Raw genomic sequence first — 7,020 nt, forward strand, 5'->3', positions numbered from 1 at the left:
TGTTCTTGTCATCCTGTTTCAGTGTACATTAAGCATCGCTGATCAAACATGTCACGGAGTTTACAAAAACAACTCGCTGACGAATTGTTCATGTCATCCTGTTTCACAGTATCCATCGATGAAAGGCACTTTCCTTAAGCAAGCCTTTGTCAAGGTATTACGACTCACATGCCAAGGTTTATAAAAAACGTTACTCTGCACCCTAAAGGTATCGACACTAGTATTTCCAGAAGATTGAGAGTCCATCAAACCCAGAGGAGAAAACTATGACCAAGAAAATTTTCAAATAACAAATGGATTTACCTTTTTTGTTTCCATCTGCACAGGATTTACTTCCGCCACATTTTCATTCCGAATATTAACTGATCGGCCTCCGGTTTCACTCAGCCTACCTCGTTTTAGCAAAAGATGTTAGTTTTAAGTAACCTTCCAGCTAACAAACGCAGTCGTCTTTTCTCGGGTTCACCGTAATTCACCTTTTACATGAACTCGGCCCTCCTGTGAATCAAAATTTAGAATCAAATACATCTGCGTATTACAGGCGGTGTAAATATTGTGGCATGTACTAAGAAGCCACAAATCATGCTTTTTAATATTCCTTCGCGAAATTTTGTGACCACAATTTTTGACATAATTGCATCTTTTCTCTTGACTCAAATCTTTTGCAGTTCCGTAAAATCACAATGACTGACTAATACAAGTTATTTTACCCAAAAGATGGTTTCTAATCCCTAGCCGTAGTTTCTCTTGAAGGGAAGAGTCGCAGCTACTCATATAAGACCACTGTTTCAGGAACAGGAAATTAAACTCTTAGAAGCATCACTTAGAAACTTTTACAACATTGTCAACCCATCTATTGGGATATTTCAACCTGATGACGCAGTTTTTATTCTGTTCCTTCCTTTTAACAACAAGCTTTACTTGTCAGCATCATGTCAATCTAGGTGTAATCAGACTAGGGTGGGTCTATTCAATGTTTGAAGTGTATGTGCATCTGCTCACATTAGGATCTCAAGATGAAAATCGGGACTAAAGGTTCTGAATCTTGTTTTTCTTGATCGGGAATTGAGGGTTGCCTTCGTTTATAAGCAAACCGGTACAGGATTCCTTGTGTAAAAATCAAGAATGGAGCGAGGTTAAAGCCATTTGCCGTAAAGTAAAAATAGAAGGCGTTCCTGTTTATTCCCCTACCACTAGACCAGTATACACTGCCAAATTACTGAATGTTGATGTTACTAACAGTGCGTGATTGGTCGAACTGCACTGAAGTGTTCTAACAACAGAAGGTTGTCTCACGTGAAAAAAGAAGAAAAAAACTCTTTTGTGCCTAAATGAAAAACATTTCTTTGATTGACATGTTATCAACAATTGATTACCACGAAAAGAACGAAGGAGGCGGCTCTGAGAAGTTGAAACCTTTTATTTCGAATCAGGTCTTTTTTTAAAATTTCCTTTGTAGAAAGAACAATCCTAATGTTTGGCGCAAAATTGTGCATTAATGAATCACACATTCAACCTTGTGAGTTTCGCTTTTGCCTTACGACTTCGAATGCGAGTTATGTTCTACAGTGTTCGTTAATTGATTTTTTAAAGACTCTTTTCAAAAACCAGTGAAAACCTACTTTGAATCGGGTCATTATACTTGCTCGGATGCCTTTTCCGTTGGTTAAAAAAAAGAATGATATAGTCTTAGTACATATATCACCATCTTATTTGCATAGCACGGGTATCAAGAGATGTACGATCTTGTCAACCTGTTTGGCGTGTCCATTATGCACTGATAAAACATGTGATTGACATCAAAGATGTTCTTGCCATCCTGTTTTAGTGTACATTAAGCACCGCTGATCAAACATGTGAGTTTACAAAAAGAAATCGCTGACGAATTGTTCATGTCATCCTGTTTCACAGTATCCATTGATGAAGGCACTGATCAACAAACTTTTAAGAGCATTTCGCTTTCCTTAAGCAGGCCTTTGTCAAGGTAATACGACTCACATGCCAAGGTTTATAAAAACCTTACTCTGTAGCCTAAGGATATCGACACTAGTATTTCCAGAAGATTGAGAGCCCATCAAACCCAGAGGAGAAAACTATGACCAAGAAATGCACTTATGCAAAAATTTTCAAATAACAAATGGGTTTACCTTTTTTGTTTCCATCTGCACAGGATTTACTTCCGCCACATTTTCATTCCGAATATTAACTGATCGGCCTCCTGTTTCACTCAACTTATTATTCCTCGTTTTAGCAAAAGAAGTCAGTTTTAAGTAACCTTTCAGCTAACAAACGCAATCATTTCCTCTCGGGTTCACCGTAATTCACCTTTTACTTGAACTTGACCCTCCTGTGAATTGAAATCTAGAATCAAATACATATACGTATTATCGGCGGTGTAAATATTGTGGCATGTACTAAGAAGCCACAAATCATGCTTTTTAATATTCCTTCGCGAAATTTTGTAACCACAAAATTTGACATCATTCCATCTTTTCTCTTGACTCAAATCTTTTGCAGTTCCGTAAAATCACAATGACTGACTAATACAAGTTATTTTACCCAAAAGATGGTTTCTAATCCCTAAGCGTGGTTTCTCTTGAAGCGAAGAGTCGCAGCTACGCATGTAAGACCACCGTTTCAGGAACAGGAAATTAAACTCTTAAAAGCCTCAGTTAGAAACTTTGACAACATCGTCAACCCATTTATTGGGATATTTCATCACGATGACAGAGTTTTTAATCTGTTCCTTCCTTTTAACATCAAGCTTTACTTGTCCGCATCATGCCACTCATGACAAGAACATATCGAGGTGTAATCAGACTAGAGTGAGTCTATTCAATGACCGGACCAGTATATACTGCCAACTTATTGACTGTTTATGTTACAAACGTTCATTTGTTCTGATACACGCCCTGATACGTAATTGGTCGAGCTGTGCTGAAGTGGAAGGCGGTCGTAAGTGAAAAACTACGCTTTTATGCCCAATTGAATATTATTTCTTAGATTGACATGTTAGCAACACTTGATTACCATGAAAACAACGAAAAAGACTGCTCTGGGAAGTCGACCCTCTTTATTTCGTTCGAATCATGTCTTTTATTAAATTTTCTTTGTTCAAGGAATGATAATTCTAACTTTTAGCGTAAAATCGTGCACGTATGGGAATGAATCGCATATTCATTGTCGCGAGTTTCCCTTTTGCCTTACGACTTCACATGCGAGTCTCCGGCTGAACTTAGCCGAAATGCTGATCACAATTACGGCCATGAGACAAACGATTTACTTTCTTTTCGATCATGAGTGACTGATCTTTATCCTAACATGTCCAACATTTCAGAACCGTACATTGTATCGTAGTTGGGATATTGATGGGAAAGATCTAGATGTAACTGAGTTCATCCGAACCTACAACAGCGAAGTACTAAAGTCTAGACTTTAACATGGCGATTTATGCAGGCGCTTTATTATACTCGTCATACATGAACCTTGAGGAAATGAAAGCAATCGAAAAATGAATAATGAATACCTCGTAATTAAACCGCTGTCGATGTGTTTATATTGCTGAGTAACTTTGATTAATACCGTTCTGAAACGACTATTTTCTGTCAATCTTTTTTTCACAGGCATTAAGATTTCTTCCGTTCCATTTTTGATGGATATTTCGAGCAGTTTTTATCCTGCAAGCGTAATTATCAAATTTTGACCGTCTGATACACTCAGAGCACTATGAACGATTGCAATCCTTTTTAATCCGAAATTAGATGTTCGCATTGAAAACGTTATAGCTGATAAAGAAGGAAGGTATATACTGCTAGAAGTCTCGCTGTATGATTCTACGTTTTTACTTTGCAATATTTACAGCCCAAACGATAATAACAGTCAAAAAATATTTTTTTCGAAGCTCAATGACACCCTTCGAGAATACACTGATATGCAAATTGTTCTAGGGGGCGACTTTAATTGCGCCCTAGCACCTATAGACAAAACCGGCGGAACTTCTATTGAAAGGAAAAAAGTAGTAATTAGCGAAATCAAACATTTATGCAAAACCTACAACCTACAAGATGTGTGGAGGTGTCAAAACCCCAATCAGTCACAATACACGTGGCGTAATAATTCTCTAAAAATACAATGCAGGCTGGATTACTGGCTGGTTTCCAAAGACTTGTCAAACTCTGTGAAAGACTCTACAATTGTTAATTACACATTGTCTGATCATTCCGCAATTATTCTTAATCTGCAATCAAAGGAATATATTCAACGAGGCCCGGGATTTTGGAAAATAAACAACTCTCTGCTGGGTGATGAAAAATTCATACAGGAACTCTCTCTCTCAGAATACCAGATTTCAAAACAAAGCACAACTATCTAGACGATAAAGGTCTTCACTGGGACATGATAAAGATGGAAGTGAGAGGCTTCTGTGTCCAATATACAAAACGGAAAAATAGAGAGCGCAGAAATACAGAAAAAAAGCTTCAAGCCCAAATTGACCATTTGATGAACTTGCTGAAGACGGAGCGATCAAAAGAAAGCATTTTAAAACTTTATCGTCTTAGAACTGAACTTAACGCGATTGCGGAATACCGAATATAGCGTTGATCCTAGCAGTATGCAGGACACCTGTCATATATGAACTCAGTTAAATGGCCTCGCTCTCCATGAGTTCTCGTAGCTTAATGGATAGAGCGCCCGCCCGGTGTTCGGGAGGTCATGGATTCGATTCCTGTCGGGGACTCAGAATTTTTCTTTGTCTCACGCTCGTGTCATGTTGATTAATTCACCTTCACATTTCATTACCGAGCTTAAAATTCATCATCTTTATTAATTTATCACGCTCGTGTCATGTTGATTAATTCACCTTCACATTTCATTACCGAGCTTAAAATTCACCATCTTTATTAATTTATCACTACTCACGATGACTTCGATAGCGTTGATCCTAGCAGTATGCAGGACACCTGTCATATATGAACTCAGTTAAATGGCCCCGCTCTCCATGAGTTCTCGTAGCTCATTGGATAGAGCGCCCGCCCGGTGATCGGGAGGTCATGGATTCGATTCCTGTCGGGGACTCAGAATTTTTCTTTGTCTCACGCTCGTGTCATGTTGATTAATTCACCTTCACATTTCATTACCGAGCTTAAAATTCACCATCTTTATTAATTTATCACGCTCGTGTCATGTTGATTAATTCACCTTCACATTTCATTACCGAGCTTAAAATTCACCATCTTTATTAATTTATCACTACTCACGATGACTTCGATAGCGTTGATCCTAGCAGTATGCAGGACACCTGTCATATATGAACTCAGTTAAATGGCCCCGCTCTCCATGAGTTCTCGTAGCTCAATGGATAGAGCGCCCGCCCGGTGATCGGGAGGTCATGGATTCGATTCCTGTCAGGGACTCAGAATTTTTCTTTGTCCCACGCTCGTGTCATGTTGATTAATTCACCTTCACAACATTTAAATATAACGCAAAAGCAAGGAATTATCAAAGTAATACCCAAAAAACGAAAGGATAAATCATACCTTGAAAACTGGAGACCGCTAACACTACTTAAGAGTGATTTTCTGAGTGTCGAGAATCGGACGACAGTCACGAAAAATCGATTTTTCTTTTATTTCGCCAAAACATACCTTTGGGTGAACTTATTCATGGAAAAATAGTTTAAAGTTCCAACGATTTATTTTACGGCCAAAATTTAAGAAAGTTCGAAATTTGCATATAATGGCGGTTTTCGCGGCTTAAAATGTTCAGAATTTCACGCTTCTTTACGAAAACAGCGGGGGCGTAAAAACAATCCTATGAAAACAAAACTTGGCACAAATATTATTCCATTCTTATACTTTAAAATCGTGTAATAAGTTTCTTGAAGTTTTGTTTATAGCTTTTTAACGAAGGGTATTTGTACAGCCGCCGTTTGTGTCTCTTAGCAAGGAACAAATAAAGGCCAACTTTGACTAGTATAAATGGCCTCTGGTATATATCACTTAGTCAAAATATCTACATTTTAGGAAACCTTGGTTATTGTTTTTTTCGCCCAAAAAGTTATAGCTCTGGGAATTGAAATGTTCTCCGTCAGTAAAATAAAATGTTACGGCATGTGAGCGAGTTCAATTTTATGCAAATCATAAGGTTATTCTTTGGAAGTCAACGGTTTAAAAAAGGAAACAACGACTCACCGTTACTTACGTTCCTTCTGCTGTTATAGAAACGATTTTAACTTCCCAGTGTCCTTGTGAGCTGTTCTGCAAAATATTTCCAATAAAACAGCGAGCATAAACGGCCATAAAATTCGACAAGGTCGACAATGTTTATATTTGAGATGAGACACTGAGTGGCACACAGTCCTGGCTGTTTTCATCGTCTTGCTCAGTCGAGAGTCCTTTAAAAATATGATAGGATATACGCTTTAAACCGTAGTTTTTAGTTTCTCATATCCATATGCCTCATGTCGACTCATGGGTAAATAATTCAGACTCCGTACACTGAATAAACCACTCGAATGACCTCTGAGGTCAGGAGGTCACCTGATATGTCATTATGTTACTTTTCACATTACACGCGTAACGCGTAACGCCGTACTTAAGAACGTTCGCGTGAAAATTTTCCAGTGGATAGATATTTTCTTAATTTTTACAGCAGTCAGATAATGAGTGTCTTGTGTCAGAAATGCAAAAAAAAAAAAAAAAAAAAAAAAAAAATGGGGGTCACCGTTTTAGAGATAAAGCGTGTAGAAAACCACCTGATTTTGAAAATTCAGCATGGTCTACAGGAGTTCATAGTTAAAAGTATCGAATGTGAGTCAAAGGAGGCAAACGATCTTACTGGATAGCACCACTGCCTGTGGTTTTTAAAGCAGCGACTATCCGGGTCAGATCTCCAGACATCGTCAGTACACGGACTATAAGTGGAGATAAATAATGCCCTTGGCAGCTGTGAATGCGTGATTAAGAGGCACGAAAGGAACGAGCTGAAAACGCGAATCTCACGCGAAAAAAATAAGCTTTG

The 7,020-nt window shown here is 38.2% G+C and overlaps 1 protein-coding gene across 3 annotated transcripts in view; it reads right to left on the reverse strand.

Annotated features, from left to right (window-relative positions):
• The window catches only part of LOC110040554 (melanocyte-stimulating hormone receptor-like), an 8,878-nt gene extending 2,160 nt beyond the window's left edge, over positions 1-6,718 (reverse strand). The window contains exons 1-2 of one of the 3 annotated variants that reach the window (XM_089274833.1): positions 6,192-6,718; positions 304-498 (exon numbers count right to left, since the gene is read on the reverse strand). The gene's annotated coding sequence lies outside the window, so the exon portion shown is untranslated. Of the gene's footprint in view, positions 1-303; positions 1,885-2,147; positions 2,351-6,191 lie in introns of those variants that run through there. The other 2 variants (XM_089274832.1, XM_020745798.2) reach the window with 2 other exon arrangements.
• Between the last annotated feature and the right edge of the window lie 302 nt (positions 6,719-7,020).

Source organism: Orbicella faveolata, unplaced genomic scaffold, assembly GCF_042242905.1.
Source record: "Orbicella faveolata isolate gen_17 unplaced genomic scaffold, um_ofav_v1 contig_36, whole genome shotgun sequence".
NCBI lineage: Eukaryota > Metazoa > Cnidaria > Anthozoa > Scleractinia > Merulinidae > Orbicella > Orbicella faveolata.